The sequence below is a fragment of the Leptopilina boulardi genome, unplaced genomic scaffold (genome assembly GCF_019393585.1).
Source record: "Leptopilina boulardi isolate dan_hultmark-lab unplaced genomic scaffold, ZJU_Lbou_2.1 LbouV2_327, whole genome shotgun sequence".
Lineage (NCBI taxonomy): Eukaryota > Metazoa > Arthropoda > Insecta > Hymenoptera > Figitidae > Leptopilina > Leptopilina boulardi.
Genome location: NW_026137893.1, coordinates 546,808 through 569,208, shown reverse-complemented (window position 1 = coordinate 569,208; position 22,401 = coordinate 546,808). Strand labels below are relative to the sequence as shown.

The window sequence follows — 22,401 nt, the reverse complement described above, 5'->3', positions numbered from 1 at the left end:
ACTATTTTCTGATCTCAAACGATCACACAACCGTGTGTATAGAGGATCCCTGTCCCCCGAGTCTCTTGCGGCACACAAACATTCAGTAACGTCTCTATAATAATTTACAATTCCTCTGGCAAATTTTCATTTTACGTATTATGATTTTTCATTATGACTCATAACCTATAAAAACAAAAATTGTCACAATCTCTCTGTGAATTGATTCAATTGATTTTTTTTTCATTTTGACTCATAACCTATAAAATATTGTCAACAATCTCTCTGTGAATTGAGCCAATTTATTTATTTTGTTTTTTTAGGTTATGTAATTCAATGAACTGGAATGATTAGCTCAAATGACACTTAGGCTAAATGAGAATTAAATCCAATAAAGGGTGATTAGTTTTTCATAATTTTCATTTTCAACAATTTCATTAGATATATAATTATTTTTTAAAGAAATTTTCATTTTTCGATTTAACAAATTGTCAGAATTTCTTTTTTTTTAAAGAATTTTTAATTAACATTTTTAATTTTTATTTGATAGAATTCTTAAAACTCCGAATTTTTATTTGTCCGAAATTGCAAATGACCGAACAAACATAATCGACAGAAAGATATTGGCGCGATTTTCAAATTTCACCAATCAAAAGTTATCAAGAAAATCGCGTTATTGGTGGAATTTAAAGATCGCGGCGAAATCGATTGTTTGTTCGGCCATTTGCAATTTCGAACAAATAAAAATTCGATACATACGAATTCTGTTAAGCAATAATTTGTTTAAAAAGAAATTCTGTCAAATATTAATTTAAAAAATAAATATTCTTCTAAAAAATAATTATATCTAATAAAATTCTTCGAAATGAAAATTTTAACTAATAATTTTTATGGGATAATCATGCACCCCCAAGAAAGTTCAGGTCAAATGAAAAATAGGAATTAGGATAAATATTATAGAATTGGGACAAATGAATATTAGGCCAAATAAGAATTAGGTTTAATGGAAAAGAATAAGATAAAATAAATATTAGGCCTAATACAAATTAGGTTAAATGAACAAGAATTAGATCATTTAGTGTTTACGACAAATATAAGAATTAGGTTAAATACACGTAAGGCATAATAAGAATTAGAATAATTAAATATTAAGCCTAATACGAATTAGGTTAAATAACCATTAGTCCTTACAAGAATTATACAATATAGAGTTTATGTCAAATATAAATTAGGTTTAATGAAAAAGAATTAGATTAAATAAATATTAGGCCTAATAAGAATTAGAGTAACTAAATATTAAGCCTAATACTAATTAGGTTAAATGATTATTAGGTTAAATTAGCAATAGTCAATGCAAAAATTAGGACACATAAACTTTAGGCCAAATAAGAATTAGAATTAATGTAAAAAATTAGGCCAGATAAGAATCATGACCGATAAAGGTTAGGCACAAGTGTGAAATAGATAAAATTAAGATTAGAATAAATTAGAATTAAAACAGCTTTAATAAGAAATAAGATAGACAAATAAGAATTGTGTAAAATGGAAATTAGGTCAAATTAGATCAAGTATTGCAGGTCAAAAAAGAATTAGGCTAAATTATATAATTAGATCAAATGACGATTAGAGGAAATAAGGATTAGATTACATTAAAAATTTTCAAAATAAAAATTAGGCTTAATAGAAATTGGGCAACATAATTAGGTCATACCAGAATTAGACGAAATTAAGTTTAGGCCAAATTTAATATAACAGAAAGATTAAACTAAATTATAATAAGTTAAAATAACTATTATGCCAAATGCGAATTAGATTAAATAAAGATTAGGTCAAATAAGAATTAGGCTAAATATAGATTAGGTCACATAAAAATTAGTCCAGATAAATATTAGGCCTAATAAGAATTAGGTGAAATAAAAATTAGTCCATGCAACAATTAGGCGAAATTGAGGTTATACAAATTTAGAATTAGATTTAATTTTAATATTAGGCCATGTAAGAATTTCGCGGAATACAAATTAGGCCAAATGAAAAATAGGTTAAATTAAAATTAGGATAAATAAAAAATTGAGACAAGTAAATATTAGCTCAAATATAAGAATTATGTCAAATACAAATTGGACTACTTAAGAATTAGGAAAATTAAACATGATAAATAAGAATTGTGTCAAATTTAAATTTAAGCCATAAATTAGGCCAAGTGACAATTAGGCTAAATAAGAATTAGCTTACAGAAAAATTATTTCCACTAATAAATAATTAGCCAAAAATAAAAAATAGAAGAAAAAATTTTTTTTCTCTCCAATAAAATAAAATAAAATTCTAATCCTAGTTTGATTATTAAAAAAAAAGAAATTAATTAACTTGCTATTTTTAAAAAGAAGCGCGGGGCTAAAATAATCACAAAGTACGTCCTTGGTTAGACCGCTTACGTCAAAAACCGAAATGTGTCGAGGTGAGCCGAAGTTGGGATCAGTTGGCGATGATTGGAGGAGAAGATCGGCGTCTCTCGTTGCTAGGTTACCGACAATCGCGGGGACCATAGCAAGAGATGGGATGGGGGAAAGAGAGCCTGGACCACACACGCGGCACCATTTCCCCTCGAGCAAAAACATTACCAATACTAATGCCAGTATTGCCATACGGGACACACACACACACACATATAAATACACTGTGGCACTGTATATATAGTTTATCCTCGGCCCACACCGTCCCAAGAAACTTTACGTGCGCGCACACGACCGAATACGCTTTTACTTGACAGATATCTGTGATGCAAGAATCTGCTTTCAGCTGTCTGCACAAACCCAAGCGACGTTTAACGTGTTCTCAAAAAATTTCCTTGTGGCTTTTGTATTGTATAATAACATTGTCAGAAATCCGCTATTTCTATTGATTCCCCGCCTCTCCGCCCATTTTTCCCTTGATATTGAAGAAATTGGAATTTCCCAATTGATAGATAGGATGGAAGAATTTTTTTTTAAAAGGATAATAATAATAATAACTAAAAATTAACCTGTAAACTGTTGTAGGTGCTACAAAAATTAAGCTTAGTATTTTTCCCGATCTGTCAGACCGCTATTTCTTTTTTATGTTTCTCTAATGATTTAAGAGGTAACATAACCCAAACACTTTCAATAAATCGATATATTTTTTTTTTTGTTTAAATGGTCCCTTAGGGTGTTAGAAATAATATCTCATTAGTTTTAAGTCGAAAAAAAAACATTTTTAAAAAATAATTTTCGGCGGAAAGACAAATTGCATAGTAAGAAAATTTAATATGATTAAAAAATGAATTTACAAAACACTACCATCGGTATAGTGATTGTGTCATCCTTAGCTTTACTTTGAAAAGTAATCCTACATGTTGGATATGCCATTTTACATTTTGAAAATCTGACGTCATATTCGTAATGAGTAACCTCAAAAACCCCCGAGTAACAAGTTTCAAGGACAACTGCCCATTTTTAAAAAAAATTTCCTCCATATTGGATCCGTCATTTTGAATTTTTAAAAATTGACATCGGATTTGTAATCAGCGCTCCCGAAAACCAACGAGTATTAATTTTCGTGAGCATAGCTGAACTTTTAAAGTGTTGACTTATTTTTTTATGACTGCAAATTTTAAACTTGTTTTTCTCGAAACTAAAGATTTTTCAAAATGGATGGAAGAAGTTCTCCTATAGTTTATAACGGATTTACTTGAAATTTGAACTGCAGCTTCAGGACATTATTCCTTAAGGAAGTACGTAGGGTTTTTTTTTAAATTGGTTGATTCGTATTTCTATTTTACAGATATTTTTTGAGTGAATTTTATTTGAAAAAATTCTAATTTAATCGAATATTAATTTAGCAGAATTTTCATTTAACAGAATTTCCAATTCACCGATTCTTCATTTGTCCGAATTTTTAATTGATATAGAATTCTTATAAATCAGCGAATTTTCATTTATCCGCGAAATTGTAAATGGCCAAACAAATAATCGACAGAAAGATTTTGGCTCGTGAATTTAAAAATTTACCAATAACAATTTTTCTTGAAAACTTCTGATTGGTCAATTTTAAAATTTGCGACAAAATCTTTCTGTCGATTGTTTCTTCGGCCATTTGCAATTTCGGACAAATGAAAATTCGATCAATTAGAAATTCTGTTAAATGATTTTTCGGTTAAGTAAAAATCGTCTAGTTTGAAAAATCGGTTATATGGAAATTATATCAAAATAATATTCGAACAAATGAAAATTTATCAAAAAGAAAGAATAAAATGAAAATTCTATGCAATGAAATTCTACCCAATAAAAATTCTTTAAAATGCCTATTATGTTACATGAAAATTCGATCAAAGAAAAATTCGAACAAATAAAAATTCGCCTCAAAAATAATTATGACAAATGAAGTTCCATAAAATGAAAATTCTAACTAATATTTTTTTAGGACATAATCATGCGTCCTATAAAAATTCGGACAAATGAAAATTCGTTTAATTTGAAAATTCTGAAATTTAAAAAAATTCGAATCACCTAAAATTTTGTTGAATAACAATTTTTGTAAATTAATATTCTTTTAAATTAAAATATTTTAAATTAAACTTTTGATAAAAAAGAAATTCTCTTTTAAAATAAATGAATAAAAATAATTGATAAAATTCTTTAAAATGAAAATTCTAGCAATTAATTTTCATGCGAAATTTATGCGTCCTACAAAAATTGAAGTAAAAATTTTTAGTAAAAAATCATATGGAAATAAAAATTTATTAACTTCTCTCTGTATGTATACGTATAAATTGAGAGGGACGAATGATTTTTGCAATTTTGCGTTTATAGAAGCATGGCTGGTTTTAAAGGAAGTAAATCATCTTTTTCACACTTGAAGGGGCATTTTTCATTTGAGTCGCATGCTTTCATCTCGATTATTGCCACCGTTATATGAAGGGACCGCTTTTGTTCGCAACTGGAACCAAAACGACAATTTCACACACTGATGTGGGAGAAATATCTGTATCTAACTGAAACTACATAATATACATATACATATATGTGTGTGGAGCGCTCTGCAAAAAAAAAGAATAAGAGGCTTAAGAAGGAAAAAATTATAGGTTACGTTTATAATTGTTTTATGTACCTTTTAATTTCACAGAAAAAATCTAGTCTCATTTTTGTTACAACTCAAAATGAGTCAATGTTAAACGACATAGACAGTGGCGCCACCAACCTAATTCATTTTGAGATCAGGTTTTTTCTGTGTTAACTTATAATTTGTTACTTCTTAGGTCCCTTCCTTTAGTATGTCACGTATATGTTTTCGCAATTATATATACCCACTTTCTTAATATAATAATTAAATTAATTTTTAAAAAAAGTAAAATTTATCCCAATTATAGAATAAAAAAAATAAAAAGAAACCAATTAGCCAAACCTTGTACTCATTTTTCTTACTTTTTCAAAAAAAAAAACACCAATTTTTATTTTAAAGAAAAACAAGTTCTTAGCGAAGAGATCGTAAATAAATATCGAGTATTTAACTAAATTATTCAATTATTGAATACTTTTATTTGAATGAACCAAATGATTTATTGCATTTGACTAAATTTTAATCTTAATCGAAACAAAATGTTTATTTATTACAAGTAAAAAAATTTGTTTGATTCAAAAAAATTATTTTATCGAGCATATTTGGTTCATTTAAATTTATTTTTTAGTTAAGTTATTTTTTAAATTAATTTATAATAAATTATAAATTAATTAATAAAATGTTTACAAAATATTACATTAATATTAAAAATTAAAATTACATTAATACTTTTTGTTCATTGGTTTCCATTGTCATAATTCTCGTCAACTACCGCACCCTGCTGTAGTGAAAATTTAGTAACTTTATAGTAACTTTTAATTTTAATAATGGACAATGGAAACCAACCGTCATCACAACATATTTAAGGTGAATTTACAATTCGCAAATTTTTGAATATTTAACCCCTTTGTTGGCAGAAGGAATTCGACAAAAAGTGCCCAAAATGTACAGAAAAATTTTTTTTCTTGACAATTGGTATCCAAGGGTTTTTGAGGTCGCTGATTACTAATTCAAAGTTAGTTTATCAAAATTCAAAATGGCAGATCCAATGTGGTGGACTTTTTTTTCAAAAATCGTTTAAATTCGCTTAAAACTCTCTACTCGGGGGTTTTTGGGGTCGCTGAATTCGAATATGATGTTAGTTTTTCATAATTTAAAAAGGCGGATCCAATATGGCGGACAGAAAAATTAAAAATCATTAGAATTTACTGAAAATTGTTTGGTTAAGTTAAATAGTCTTTTTCTCTGAGTGTATAGAAAATACAGTAGGACCTCTTTAGATGAAAATGGAAGATTTTATTGTATTAAAAAAAAGAAAATAAAATGTTTGGAAATAAATAAGAGCCAATTTGATGATTTTTTTTAATTGGAGTCGATTTAGACTCGCACGAGCGTGAGAGAGAGGGAGGGAGAGAGAGAGAGAGAGTACTAGATTGAAAAAAAAGTCAGTGAGAGGAAGGAAAAGACTGAGATGGACAATCAACTCTTGCTGGAGTGAGGATGAAGGAAAGAGAGGGTGCAGGGGGAATAGGTAGACAGAAAGAGAAGTTGTACGAATACGAGACCACCCACCACGATGCCTCGCTCCACATCGTCGGCTTTGCGCGCGAAACTACAAAAAGAATGTTGAATATAAGTAACAATTTTTTTTTTTTTTTTTTCAAAAAATCTCTATCAATTCACAAACCTGAATGAGACAAATTTAACTTCCATTTATCTCTTTAAAAAAAAAAATAGAATTCTTTATACAATTCTTTTTATTTCTCTATTAGTTTTAATTAATTTGATTTTTAAAGCCGTTAATTATTTTTGTTACTATTGCTTTTATTATTGTTATTATTATTATTTTGCTTAGGAAATTTTAAGAAATCTGATTAGAGTTTTTTTTAGCGAAAAGTATAATTTATATAATATATATATGTCCTGACACGGTGAAAGGGACCTTACGATAAACTCTATTTTAGGTTATGTTTGGTAATAATTTTACCTTAATTAAACGTTCAATTTTAATTATGTAAAATCAAAATAATTTTTTTTTTTAATATTTTGAATGTAATAAATACTTAAATATCAGTGTGTTTTAAGCGGAGATCCTCTTTGTATATTTTCACTCCAAAAATCGTAAGCATAACCTAAAATTTTGTTTATCGTAAATTCACCGTTACCGACCGTTTTTCCTAATTTTAAATTCCTAAGTGCATTTTCCTAATAACCATTTTTCCTAATAATAGCATTTTCCTAAACTAATTTTCCTAACTCAATTTTCATAATTTCATTTTCCTAAAGTTTACTTTTCCTAACAATATAATTTTTCCTAATAGAACATAATATGTGTTCCATGACAACCTGCGATATGCAATTGTTTATCAAACAACAAATGTCATTCTGTTTCTAAATGTGCAGAATTATTTTTCTAAATTCGCAGTATTTTTCCATTTATAATTTTTTTAAAATTGTTAAGTACGTTTATATTTCAAAATGCAAACTGGTGTCAAGAATTAAGTTTGGGAAAAAGAGTGAAGGCAGGGATGAGAAAAAAATGGGTTGAATATCAAAAAAGAATACGTCGAATTGTTGAGGGGTATACGAAACTTGTAAACAACTAGACGTGGTTGCAAAATACCTAGAAAATTTGGCTAACACAATTAACTTACAGTAAAATAATTTTTAATAAATTTACTGAATTTCATTCCATTTTTTAATTAAAGTTTTTAGGAAATTAGGAAAATTTAATAACTTTAGGAATTTTGGTTTAGGAAATTTTGTTTAGGTTTACAGTCCAAAAATCAAAAACATAACCTAGAAAGTTTTCTTTTTGGATATTAGGTATACCTTTATTTTTGTAATGAAAAGGAATTATGGAAATGGGAAAGCAAACTGAATGAAGTTTGTAACATATATATCATACTATATTATGTGTAGGAAGTTATCCCGAATGAATATATATGTATATATATATTTTTTTTTGTTGCGTCAATATTTCTCTTGAATGAAATGGGAAGACTCAATAATAACGACGATGCGATAAGAATATTTAAAAAGCAATGCTTACAACCATAAAAATATTTGTCATCTCACATAAACACACTGTTGTTGTTGTCAGTCTTAGGAATTTCATTCATGAATACATGAAATTACTTTTATAAATTAATATACTGAATGAACACATAAAAGTACTTAACAAAAATCTTTATTTTTTGTTTTTATTAATTTATTATTATTATTATTATTAATTAAATACCACCGAGTGATAATATTAAAGAGTAATATTATTGTTAATTATTATTATTAAGATTAGTTCTTTTTTCATGGACCCGCGCATATATGCCAAATACGGAAGAAAATAATTATGAATAATATATACTACAAAAGATTATTTTTAATTAACATAGTGTTTTTTTTAGTATATATTCTATATTTATTTGTTTAATAAAAAAAAATTTTTTCTTTCAAAGTTTAGCATAATTTTAAGGGTCTCGCAGTGTCTCAACATTTGGAAGATTTTTCGAAATGTGCGCGGTGGCTACCGATTATGTGTGAGGCTAAGTCGCATTTCCGGCGTAAGAAAGAAGCGCGCACGGCTCATGTTAGTATTATTAACTGCTAAACGCGATACTCAAGCTGCGTGGGAGGATACACGAAACACGATAATGTCCAATCATATAATATCTTTCGAGATGATTTTATTACTCGACCGGTAAGAAAGTCGAAACATATATAACAATATATATAGATACATATAACTTCGGTAGTAAATAATTCAGAAAAAAAACTACCTACTTTTTTCATATATATTTTGATTTACGATTATATAGATATAACTCTATTTTTTAAGTATCCAATAAAAGTGAATTTATATATATATATATATAAATATGTAAATTTGTTTTTTTAAATCCATTTGACATTATAAATAGGCGAAAGTTTGTAGAAAAAATACTATTGCGTACAATAAGTGCGCAGCTGTAATTTTTCGAAAGATATTACTGCGCATGCGTTATAAATCGATGTGTTATCTTTCGCGAGATGTTACTGCGCATGCGTTATAAATTAATGTATAATTGTTATTTTTCAATTTCGACGCTACGCGAGAACTCACCATTCAAACTCGCGTATCGTTCAGAATTTTTCTCGAGAATTTTAGAGGATTGAGTGCTTTGCGGGAATTCCCTGTATACCTATATATGAGTATTTCAGTTTTGATTTTAACCTCAAACCCAACGATCTCTTGACGTGGAATGACCCATCACTGTCTCCAGAATTGTACTAGGTCAATAGCATAGGTTAAAAATTAACATAACTTCAATTCTCAAGGTCAAACGACAGAAACATAGATTAAAACGAACATAACCTCAAAAATCAAAGTCATATATATCTAAAACTTTGGTTTTTAAAGGAGTTAAGACGGACATAACCTCAAAATTAGTATTAGAAGTCAAGAGATGACCCTCACCCTAAAAATTTCAAAGGTCATGGGTCAAAGGAGAACATAGCCTCAAAATTACGTCAAAGGTCATAGGCGTGGAGGCGAACATAACCTCAAAATTTGGTTGAGGTTATAGAAAAAATACTGACACAACCTCAAAATTAGGGTCATAGGTTAGAAGGACGTCAACCGTGGTGCATTTTGGAAACAAATTCTTTAAAATGAAATAATAAAAAATTTTCTTAAAGAATTTGGCTAAAACCAATCTTTGAAAATATATGAAAACTCATTACGTTACTAATTAATTTTTTAATTTCAGAATAGATGAAAATTTAGTTTACAGATGTAAGTTAAATTTATTTTTATGTATGTTATAAAATATACATAAATTTCCGCTGTTCAAATTTAAAAAATTTTATTAAATATAAATTTAATCAATGTATAATATTTTTTGAAAAATTAAGTAGAGGGTTGGCGTGCGAAACGCGCAGAGGGGCGATGCCCTCCTAGTAAATATATATATGTGACAGTCCCCGAGAGAAGGGACCTTAGCTCACCAGAGGTCAATATTGAGTTTTATATGGTAAATGATAGATTTTGAATTGCTTTTTCACATGCAAAAGTCAAAAACTGATTAGGATAATTGCTTTTGACACAATAACATTTTGAAGATGGGTATGTCAAGCGCATTTCGAGGCGGATTGTGGCACTCAAGAAATCAGCCCCACTACTTTACTTACACAACTATACTCTCGTACGTGAGCTTCGCGTACGTGAGACCCGAAGATACACGAAGTAGAAGAAGCTCACGTATACAGAAACACAACGTTGTGTTAGTGTGGTGGGGGAACTTTTCAGAAGTTCCGCCCCACTCTTCGAGTTCCGCGTTTCTGCTTCTTCTTCAAACGCTTGCCCTGTGAAATTCGTTTTGGTGAGCTAAGGTCCCTTCTCTCGGGGACTGTCACATATATATACATATATATATTTTGCTATTATGATTTTTTTAATATTTGATAATACAGGGATAAAGAGAAATGAAATAATTGAAAAGAAAATTTATGTGAAAGAAATAAATTTTTATATATAGGTATATAGACATATATGCATGAAAGCGGCTAATACAAAGTATATTGTGATTTTTCAATGAAGGAATTCGTTCTTTCTCTCTTTTTCCTTTGCTCAACTCACGAGTTGTTTATATAAACTGAATCTAAAAAGGAGCAAGAGTTGAGACACGCGATCTGCCATTTACGCAACATTCGATATTAAGGACGATGAGGCAAAAGGAGTGCCCATACAGAAGATCGTGTAAAGGTACGCGCAAATTAGAGTTCGTGTGCTCGAGTTCGTGATCAAAGCGTATAGCTTGAAAGGTCATTGGAACGAGCAACGAGAACCGTTACATAAAATAAAGAAAGTCTATGTGTGTCCAAAGGCACGACTTGAGTAATTAACGCCACACAAAATGAAGTTATTAAATCACTATATATATATCATATATCATTTCGGTATGTCCTTACTTCTGAGTACCAAACTTTAAAGTATGTATCATAAAAAAAAGGAAATATTTTAATTGAATCAAATATTATTCTTATATTTTTTTCCGAGTTCTTCTTTTTTTCAAATTATTAATTAATTTCGAAAAATATATTTTCTGAAAAAGCAGATTTCTGTATTAATGGCAGTTGTACTGTCGAGATGCATAAGATTTAAGGGGACGCATGATTATGTTCGAAAAATCATTAGTTAGAATTTTCACTTTTATGGAATTTCATTTGTCATAATTATTTTTGAGCCGAATTTTTATTTGTTCGAATTAATATTTTGCAGAATTTTCATCAAACCGATTTTCTACACTATAGAATTTTTATATAACCGAAAATTTATTTCACAGAATTTTTAATTGTTCGAATTTTTATTTGCTCGAATTTTCATTTAATTCATTTAATTAACGATTAAAAATCCATTTTGTATTTATTTGAAAATTAAAAGTTGGTTGCAGTTTGTGACATCTCACTGAATATTGAATTTAAAATGGGATTTAATTCTAATTAATTCTAATTTTCACTGACAATTTCATTTTCATATTTACTAAATTAGAAAAAGTGGAAGTGTAATTGAAAATAAAAATAAGAAATGGAAATTAGAATCAGTGGAAATAGAAGAGAAAAAAAGTGAACATCAGAAGTAAAATATTTTTTAATAAAACACAAAATGTCGAAATTATATTATAAAAATTTTAAATTGTAAAAAACTAACAATGAAATCAATTTAAAAATCGTTTATTGTCACTTTTGCCATGAAAATACGACACGTCGCTGGACTTCAAATAAAATGTTACAAAAGAGACTTTTTTCTGGAACGAATTTTTTTTTTCTATTCTTCACAAAAATTGATTTTCCGCCTTTCATCATATTCGAAAGCGGCATCAGGGCCTATATATAAGGGCCATTCTTTCTCAACTGAACCAGTCAAAAAATAAATTTTTTTTTTAATTGATTTGTAACTTCAATATTAATTCTTTAAAAACAAAATATCTTTTGAAAGATTTAATGTGGAATTTAATACATATATCTTCATGTGATTTTAATGCATTGAATTGAATTTTCAAAAAAAATTTAATTCCGATTTTTAAAAATGATTAATTTTTTTTTATTTCTTTAGTTGATAAAAATTATGATTTTTTTTAAATTTAACGTCATCAGAAGCAGTAGAGTACTTTTGAAATGCGTTCTTCTCTGTTTTATACTAACGGATAAAAATTTGTTCGATTTCTCTTCAATATTTTAGTAAAAAAATAACGTAACTACAACGGAAACATTTAAAAAAGTAAAATTAATTCTAAAAAGTGACTTTTTTCAAAACCAAAGTGATCGATTTTTTAATTTTTTTTAACGGCCACCACTTTTGCATAATGAGGAAAAAGTTCCTTATTTATCAGAAACTGGATTAAAAGAAAATTAAAAAAACGATGACTTCGTTTTTTGAGAAAAGTTACTTTTTAGACTTAATTTCAATAAACTTTTAAGATGCTTTCGTTGTGGTTAATTTATTTTCAACTACAAAATAAAAAAAAATATTGAAGAAATATCGAACAAATTTCATATACCTATAATATTATTTTTTTAATATGACACAGAAAAACAAAAGTACTTTGCTTTTAATGACGTTTAATTTTTAAAAATCATAACTTCCATAATTTGTTGACAAATAAAAAATATGTATTTTTTTATTTTTTACGTAGATTTCGAAAAAAATCGTTCCGAGTTAAAAACAAATTTAAAATGAAAATCTCAGGTGGAATGCCCCATATATATATATATATATATATATATATGTGTGTGTGTGTGTTTGGAAAAGTATAAAAGTTGCCGCGCATCCTCCTTTCCTTGACGAATGAACTATTTCCCCTGACTCTTCGATCGGCGATAAACACCGCATGGAGACCGTTAATAATCTTTACGACACTTTTAACTCGCCACCCGGTATTAAGCGGATCCTCTCGCGAGACGGTCTTTGATCTTTGCCGACAGTCTATCTACTTAATGAGCGGGATAGGGGGAGAGAAAGAGAGAGAGAGAGAGAGAAAAGAAAAAAAAAGAAAAGAGAGATAGACTCTCGGCTCTCTTGATTTCTATAAAGAGGGTTGGTTGCGCCTGTGGCACCTCTACCCGGAATGCACTATGCAACAAAGTCAGCCGGGATGCACATTTCAAGGAGTATAGAAGCTGTCAAAACTGCATTCCCTTCTTTTTCAAGGTCATGAATCACTGCAAGCATTTTCAGAGAAAGTCAAAGGAGACTAAATTCAAGGTCATGCGTAATTGCCAACCAACGGTACAACCTTTCTTTTTTATTAACTGTTAACTTTATATAGTAAATCATTAACCCCTTTCATTAATTTTTCACAATATTTTTTAAAATTACATTTTTCTGTTATATCCCTTTCGTATATGTCGAGGTATATGAATTTGTAATGATTTTTTTTTATCATTTTATCTACCTGAAAATTACTACTTTTTATTAGTTATTAATTTTATCAATAAGTCCCTCACTTTGCACTCCAAACACCCTAAGTCTTGAATTTTTGAGTGTATGTTTGTATTTTAAATTTTGACGTAATTTTAAGATTATGTTTACTGATTTTAACTTCTTGATATAGAAACTTAAAATCTAACCTTGAATTTTGACGTTATGTCCGGTCTCTCTTGACCAATAAATTCACCTAATTTTGAGGTTACGTTTGCCGATTTTAATTTCAAACCAAGCGTCCTCTAGATTTGTTATAATATCAGGGATAACAAACTTGAAACATAACCTCAAACTTAGGTGATAAGTAAGGAACAAAAAGCAAACATATCCTCATAATTCAAGGTTAAATGTTAAGAACATAGCCATAGGTCAAGAGATCTCTGGGTTTGAGGTTAAAATCGTCTAATATAACCTCAACATTAGAACAAAGTTCAAAGTCAAAATACTAACAAACCATGATTTTAACCTTAAATCTTGTGGTCTCTTGACTTATGACCCATCAATGTTCAGGACTGCAAAATACTATCAAACTGTCACGTCCTGGAATCAACAGAAATATCTTTCCGTTGGATCTGCGTAGCTTAGCAAAGGAAATGGATTCTTGAAAGCGGATACTGCTTAAAATTTGAATTGACGATGAATTCGAAATTACTTATTTGAATTATAATAAGTAATTTATGTTATAGGATTCTTCAATAAAACACAGATTTTAATTGGAAAAAACCTTTCGGGAAAAAAAACAATTTTATTCAAGCTTGAATATTTATAATTCTCGAAGTTAAATAATTCAGATTATTAATGTCTCTCTGAATTATTATTATTTGAATATTTAATGAAGCACTAATTGTTTGTTCATTTAATATTCACAATTGTTAATAGTTCACTTATATGTTCAATTTGTTTAAAAGGGACGATTAAAAATCGTTTACAATATTTCAATAAAATTGCACAATACACTTAAGGGGAGGGACCGGTGAAATTTCAGCCTACTGAAGTTATTATTGTTAAAGAGTGTCAATTTTTTTTCTGGCATAATTTAGGATCCAAAATTATTATAAATTATTAAAATTTAAAAAAAAAATTTTTTAGCCATTTTAGAAAATTTATTTTTTGGAAAAATTAAATTTTTTTAAATTCCATACGATTGATTGTTTAAAATCGTGAAAAAAGCGTAAAAAAAATTCGACAATAAAAAATAATGAAAATTGTGGAAGTAGTTGAATTTTTTTCAAAATTACCACTAAAATTGAAAGCAATCAAAATTGATCTTGTTTAGGGGTAATAATTTTTTTCAACATTTTTTTTCAACCAAAAATCTTATTCTACTGAGAAAAACAACAAAAGGTAATTTTTAACAATTTTACAAATATTTTTATTTTTCAACATTTTCATTTTTTGAAAAAATTGAAATTTTTCAAAATCCATACGCTTGATTGTTTAGAATCATGAAACAAGCGTATAAAAAAATCGGCAGTCAAAAATAATTAAAATTGTGAGAGAAGTTAAAATTTTAAATTTTCGAGAATTTAGAATTTGATTTTAAAAATTATTAACAAATTTATAGTTTTTCAATTTTTCATGATATATTATACATTTAAATAATTAATATTGTCAGAAAAAAAATTGACCACCCTTAAGCAGCTTTAATTTTGATGTGTTAAAATTTCAGCGGTCCCTCCCCTTAAATTATTAAATTCAATAATAATTAATTGTCAATTTATTCTTAATTAAATACTAAAAAAAACACTGATTTTATATATCAGAAGTCACGAGATATGCGATTGTGAATAATCTCAATTATCGAACAAGTCTCTCTAAAGTCGGGCCTAAAAGCCGTCCTTATATACCCTGTAAAAGTGGGAGAGGTAACCCCCTCCCATTTGACCAACCAATCATATTTCAGCTGACGTCATGACGGACCAATGAGCGTCGGTTACTCAAGGTCACTCGAGAAAATCAATACTTTCGGTCATGCGCAATATATAATTGCGCAATTTCCCAACTGCGTAATAAAATCGCAGCCATATTGGATTTTTACTAAAAAAATGTTAATTTTTACCCATTTACATAATTAAATAACAATTAAAGCTGCATATTGTTATTATATAATAATTATCCAATAAAATATGTAAATACCCACACAGCACAACATCTTACACCAGGCCTACAGCAGGCTTACATGTAAGGTTTGTAAGGTAACATCGTAAGCCCATAGTAGACTTACAGTAAACCTAAAATGTCCGCCTTACAGTAAGCTTACATGGTAGGGTCGAGGTAAGCTTACATGGTAGGGTCGAGGTAAGCTTACACGGTAAGGTCGAGGTAAGCTTACACGGTAAGGTCGAGGTAAGCTTACATGGTAGGGTCGAGGTAAGCTTACATTGTAGGGTCGAGGTAAGCTTACACGGTAAGGTCGAGGTAAGCTTATGAGTAAAGGCTGTGGTAAGGTTATTATTAAGTTGTAAGGTTGAGGTAAGGTTGTGGTAAGCTTACAAGGTAAGGCAAGTTATATTCAAATAATAATATTAATAATAAATAAATATTCAATAAAAAAATTTTTCTTTTGCCTTATTCTATTTTGGGAACCTATCATTTCGCAGAAAGTTTTGAAAACAAATTTGGGAGGAGTAGGATTCGAACCCGGGACCGAAGTATATACCTAACAACCTAACCAACTGAGCTAAACGGGGAACTGACAATGAGAAAAGTAATCTTACTTTTAAAGTGGAACCAAGAAGATAATCAACTCCTTAAAAGCAAGATTACTTTTCTCATTGTCAGTTCCCCGTTTAGCTCAGTTGGTTAGGTTGTTAGGTATATACTTCGGTCCCGGGTTCGAATCCTACTCCTCCCAAATTTGTTTTCAAAACTTTCTGCGAAATGATAGGTTCCCAAAATAGAATAAGGCAAAAGAAAAATTTTTTTATTGAATATTTATTTATTATTAATATTATTATTTGAATATAACTTGCCTTACCTTGTAAGCTTACCACAACCTTACCTCAACCTTACAACTTAATAATAACCTTACCACAGCCTTTACTCATAAGCTTACCTCGACCTTACCGTGTAAGCTTACCTCGACCCTACCATGTAAGCTTACCTCGACCCTACCATGTAAGCTTACCTCGACCCTACCATGTAAGCTTACCTCGACCCTACCATGTAAGCTTACTGTAAGGCGGACATTTTAGGTTTACTGTAAGTCTACTATGGGCTTACGATGTTACCTTACAAACCTTACATGTAAGCCTGCTGTAGGCCTGGTGTAAGATGTTGTGCTGTGTGGGTATTTGATAATATTTTAGGTTATTAAATCTGTTTAATAAAAAAAATGGTTTAACTATGTTTAGAATAATTTTATATCGAAATAAATTGAACTTGAGAAGTTTCTCGATAAATTTCTCGGCATATTTATTTATATTTTAAAATTTCCTAGGAGAAATATACTAGTGATTAGACCCAGTCGTCACACAAACCATAAAACATAACCTCAAAATTAAGACAATTTTTAGATCAAGAGGCCGCTGGGTTTAAAGTTAATGTCAGCTAACATAACCTCAAAATTAGGTCAATTGTTAGGTCAAAAGGCCGCTGAGTTTGAGATTAAAATAAAAGAGTAATGCTGTCACTCTTTTCACACTGTTTTTTAGCCCACTTTTGGGCTCATTTCGCTTTTATTTTGCTTTCAAATTAGTCCCAGTGTTTTATATTGAGGGACATTAATTTCATATAAACATTTAAAGTAGAGCATAACCATTTTGAAGATACAGTGTTAAAAAAGGTTTCCAAAGGGTTTAAAAAAGGGTTAAAAAGTAATTAAAATTGGTTAAAATTTAACAATTAAAATACGCTCAAATTCGCTTGTAACTTGTTAGTTGGGTGTTTTTGGAGTCGCTGATTACGAGTATAAAGTCAGTTTTTCAAAATTTACAAAATTCAAAAAAAGACGGATCCAATATGGGGATCGAAAAAATTAAAAATGAATTACATTCTTCTGAAAAATGTTATACGGGGGGTTTTCGGGGTCGCTGAATATGAACAAGAAGTCACATTTTCCAAATTAAAAATGGCATATCCTATACGTCGAATTGTGCAACGCAGGAATCTTAGAGTTGCTATTAACCCTCACGTGCCTGAGTTCATTTTTTGACGTGCATGCCTGAGCTGCTTAAATTCCGCATAAAAAACAAGATTTAATAGCAGGATATTCAATATTTTAATTCTAAATTATAATTGTAATATTTTGCAAATATAATTGCAAAAAATATTTAATCTTTTGCCACTCTAAATTACATAAATAGCCCACAAAAAATCGCATCGTGACAACTTTTTCGACAGAGCAAATTTAAGTGTACAGTAAAAAAAAAGTAATTAATTTAATTTAAGTATTACTGGGTATTCTTAAGTTTTTGGGGTCACTAATTACAAATCAGACGTCAGATTTGTAAAATTCAAAATGGCGGATCCAATATAGTGGACGAATTTTCAAAAATTGAACACATTTGTTTGAAAATCGTTACTCAGGGGTTTTTGGTGTCGCTAATTGCGAATTTAAGGCGCTCGCACACCTCCGGCTGCCTGCACAGGTACCCTCCCACCACGCAGAAAACGTACAAGAGTAAGAGAGACAGAAAATTCAAATTTAAATCTACTGTCTCTCTGATTGGCTCTCACTGGCTGCCTGTGCAGGCAGACAGAGGTGTGAGTGCGCCCTTAAAGTCAGTTTTTAAAATTTTTAAAAATTAAACATATTTGCTTGAAAATCGTTACTCGGGGGTTTTTGGGGTCGTTGATGAAGAACACTGTCCGTTTTTCAAAATTCAAAATGGCAGATCTAGTATAGAGGACGATATTTTAAATAATCGTTCTAATTCGTTTGAAAATCGTCACTCGGGGATTTTGGGTTCGCTAATTTCGAATCTGATATAAGTTTTTCAAAATTTAAAATGTCGGATCCAATATGGAATCAGATTTGCAATCAGCGACCTTGAAAACCCCTAAATAACGAGTTTCAAGCAAAACCGTCAAATTAAAAAAAATATATATACCCGATTCGTAATCTGCGACCCCAAAAACCTCTGAATACTAATTATTATTAAGAGAATCCAAGCAATTTTTGAAAAAAGTCCGCCATTTTGAATTTTGAAAAACTAACATCAAATTCGTAATCAGCGACCTCGATAATCTCCGAGTAACGATTTTCAAGCGAATATGTTGAAGTACATGAAAAAAAATTGTCTGGGTCCGAGGGATCCAGCTCTGCCAACTACGTACATACACGGAGAGAACTAGATAGTGAGTAAGACTCTCGGTTCGTTTGTGATAACTTAACAGTATTGTTAATTTTCGACGGACCAATTTAAGAGTTGACTTTACTAAACAGCCGTCTAGTAGCAGTAACATTTTTAGTGTACAGTAATGCCAACCTTTAACCCTTTCATGGCCAGTGGGACACATACGTCCCACCTACTTCAAAAAATCATAACTTTCTTAAAACTTAATCGATTAACTCCACTAAGATCTCATTTTGAAGGGGAGGGATAGAGTAACAAATGTAAATACATGTATTTTTTTAAAAAACTACCCTCTTTGAAATACACCCCTTCAAAAAACCCGAAAAATGAGAAAAATGAAAAAACAGGTATAAATTTCAGAAGAAATTTTTTTTTCAGGCTTTCATAGTAACATATGTTTAAAAATATTGCAACCTTTGTAAAAAAAAATTAATATTAAAAATTCAACCCGAGGGTGCAGAAAAATAACTAAAACTACCCCTAAAAACCAAAACCTTTAAAAATTAATAAATTCGCTTGAAAATTGTTACTTGGGGGTTTTCGGGGTCGCTGATTACGAATCCGATGTCCGTTTTCAAAAATTCAAAATGGCGGATCCAAAATGGCGACCGATAATTATAAAAATTTACTAGATTCCCGTGAAACTTATCACTCGGGGGTTTTCGGGGTCGCTGATTACGAATCCGATGTCCGTTTTCAAAAATTCAAAATGGCGGAACCAAAATGGCGACCGATAATTATAAAAATTTACTACATTCGCGTGAAACTTATCACTCGGGGGTTTTCGGGGTCGCTGATTACGAATCCGATGTCCGTCTTTAAGAATTCAAAATGGCGGATCCAATATGGCGACCGATAAATATAAAAATTCACTAGATTCATGTGAAACTTGTCACTTGCGGGGTTTTCGGAGTCGCTGATTACGAATCCGATATCAGATTTAGAAAATTGAAAATGGCGGATCCAATATGGCGGACGAAATGATTAACTTTCATTAGATTCATCTGAAACTTATTACTCAGGGGTTTTCGGGGTCGATAATTACGAATATGATGTCAGTTTTTAAAATTGCAAAATAATGCTGGTGTCATTATTGCCTATTAATTTTGTAGCTTTTAGTGCCTGTTGTTAGGAGTTTAGTATGAAAATGAAAATTACAGACCCAGGCTCAATCGGTGAGGTAGTGGGAGAACGCTACACAGAGAAAACGAAACGACGCGCTGATTGCCTTATAACAGCAGTTCCACATGGGAGCTTCTTTGCTACTGTCGTACCCCCCCCTTTCATTTACCCAATGCACTCCCCTCTACGCCATCGTGGAGGGGAGTGCATTGAGTATGTACTCAATGCATTTCTCAATATGATAATAATCAGTGAAAATTATTTTTTTGATTGTTGAAAACTGAATTCAGTATCTTATAACTTATAAATTAGGGGTGGATTTCAAGGGTAGGGGGTGAGTTTATTATTATTATCCATATCTGTGAAACATTGAAATACTTTTTTACAATTCAGAAGCACTTAGAATCCATATAATTTTTTTCATTTATTCACAAAAACATTTATCATTAAGGGGTGGTTATTTGACTTAAGGGTTGTTTTTCAGGGGTTGTTTATATTCAGTATTAATACTTAGTTATCATAGAAAATTTTTTTTTTCATATTTTCGAAAATCAGTGAAAATTATTTTTTTGATTGTTCCAAACTGAGAATAGTTATGAATTAGGGGTGGGCTTCAAGGGTAGGGGGTGAGTTTATTATTATTATTATTATCTATGTCTGTGTAACTTTCAAATAATTGTTTATAATTTAGAAGCAATTAGAATCTATAGATTTTTTTTAATCATTTACAAAAACTTTCACCGTCAAGGAATGATTATTTGACTTTAAGGGTGTTTTCAAGGGGTTATTGATCCTTTTCAATTTTTAAGCAACCAGGCAATGTTTATAAATAAATAAAAAGTAGATAAGAGCTGAAAAATATTTAATTCATCAATTTGGTTAAATATCAGTTTTTTGGGGTAGTAATGTACCGTGGGGGTGGTTTTAAGGGGTGAGACATGTTAAAAAAAATTTTTTTCTCATACTGAATACTTTAGTAATTAAATCTAATATACATTATAAGCCTAAAGTAACGACAAAAAACTCGGCCATTAAAGGGTTAAATCACCCACACAGCACATAAAATTTCCTGAATTTGTCCTGAATATTTCATTGAAAGATTCGAAATATTTCAATGAAAGGTCCATGAAATTTTGATGCAACAATGAAATCTCCGCCTATAAGAAATATTGCAGTTCCGATTGTACTGACATATTATTTTTTAATATTTGCAAAATAAAAAAATGAAATATGTTACAAATTTTTAAGTGAAGTATTTTGAAAAGATTATTCATTAAAATTCTAGAAATATCGAAATGAAATATTTATAAATTGTTAAAAATACATATTTAGGCAATCGTTACATACTTTTTCAAATATTTTAGTGTTCTTTTTTGTAATTTAAAGAAAAGAAAAACAAAATAAATCAAAAAATCAAAAACCTCCCGAATAACAAGTTTCAAGGGAATCTGAGTGACTTTTAGAAGACTCGTTTGTCATTTTGGATCCAACATATTGATTTTAGTAAAACTAACATTGGATTCGTAATAATCGACCCAAAAAACTTCCCGAGAAACAACTTTCAACTGGATCTGAGCGATTTTTAGAAACCTTGTCCGCCATATTGAATCTGCCATTTTGAATTTTAAAAAATTGATACCAGATTCGTAATCAGCGACCCCAAAAACCCCCGAGTAACAATTTTCAAGCGGATCTGAACAATTTTTGAAAATCTTATTAGCCATTTCTGTTCCGCCATTTTGAATTTTGACAAACAGATACCACATTCGTAATCAGCGATCCCAAAACTCCCCAAGTAATTAGTTTTAAGCGAATCTGAGCGTATTTTAATTATTACATTTTAACCATTTTTTAACGCACTTTTTAAACCTTTTTTAACACTTTATCTTCAAAATAAAGGTTATGCTCAACTTTAAACGTTTCACGGTGGGCTTGGATTAAGTTCAACCCAAAAGTCTTTGCACATCACCGTTTTCTTTTGGAATTACTTCGGGGATGTCTTCTGATTATTTTAAGACAAAAATGAAAATAATCGGTGGAGGGAAACTGAAATTATCTTGATATTTCATTTTTTTATAGGTTATTCTATGTAATTTCTTAAAAAAAAGGTTTCCTTCAATTTTTTTTTCTACAAAAGTTGTATTTCGGATTCAGTAAAGAATCTCTATGATAGTTAATGAATTTAAAAAATTTGAACTATTAAATTTGTTAATAAATATTGTAAAAACATGGTTTTTCATTCGTTTTTTGAAAGTAACTCGTCTTGTAATTACTTTACACCAAAATTTTTAAAAGATAATTTGAAGTACATAAGATTCTCTGTAAAACTGAAAAAAGAAGACTGTTCTATCTTTTACCGTTCCTTAGATATGACACGTTGAAGTTGCCTTTCAATGAGAAATTTAAACTTCGGAGCTTATTATTCGATGAATTTTTTTATTTAATATCCTAATATAACAATTATAATAAAAA

At 29.7% G+C, this 22,401-nt stretch overlaps 1 protein-coding gene across 2 annotated transcripts in view; it reads left to right on the top strand.

Annotated features, from left to right (window-relative positions):
- LOC127284996 (deoxynucleoside kinase) overlaps positions 1–22,401 on the top strand; it is a 421,619-nt gene that overhangs the window by 50,061 nt on the left and 349,157 nt on the right. Inside the window, exon 1 of one of the 2 annotated variants that reach the window (XM_051310751.1) lies at positions 14,807–14,820. The exons of the other annotated variant lie outside the window; for it this stretch is intronic. The gene's annotated coding sequence lies outside the window, so the exon portion shown is untranslated. Of the gene's footprint in view, positions 1–14,806; positions 14,821–22,401 lie in introns of those variants that run through there. 2 annotated transcript variants of the gene reach the window in all.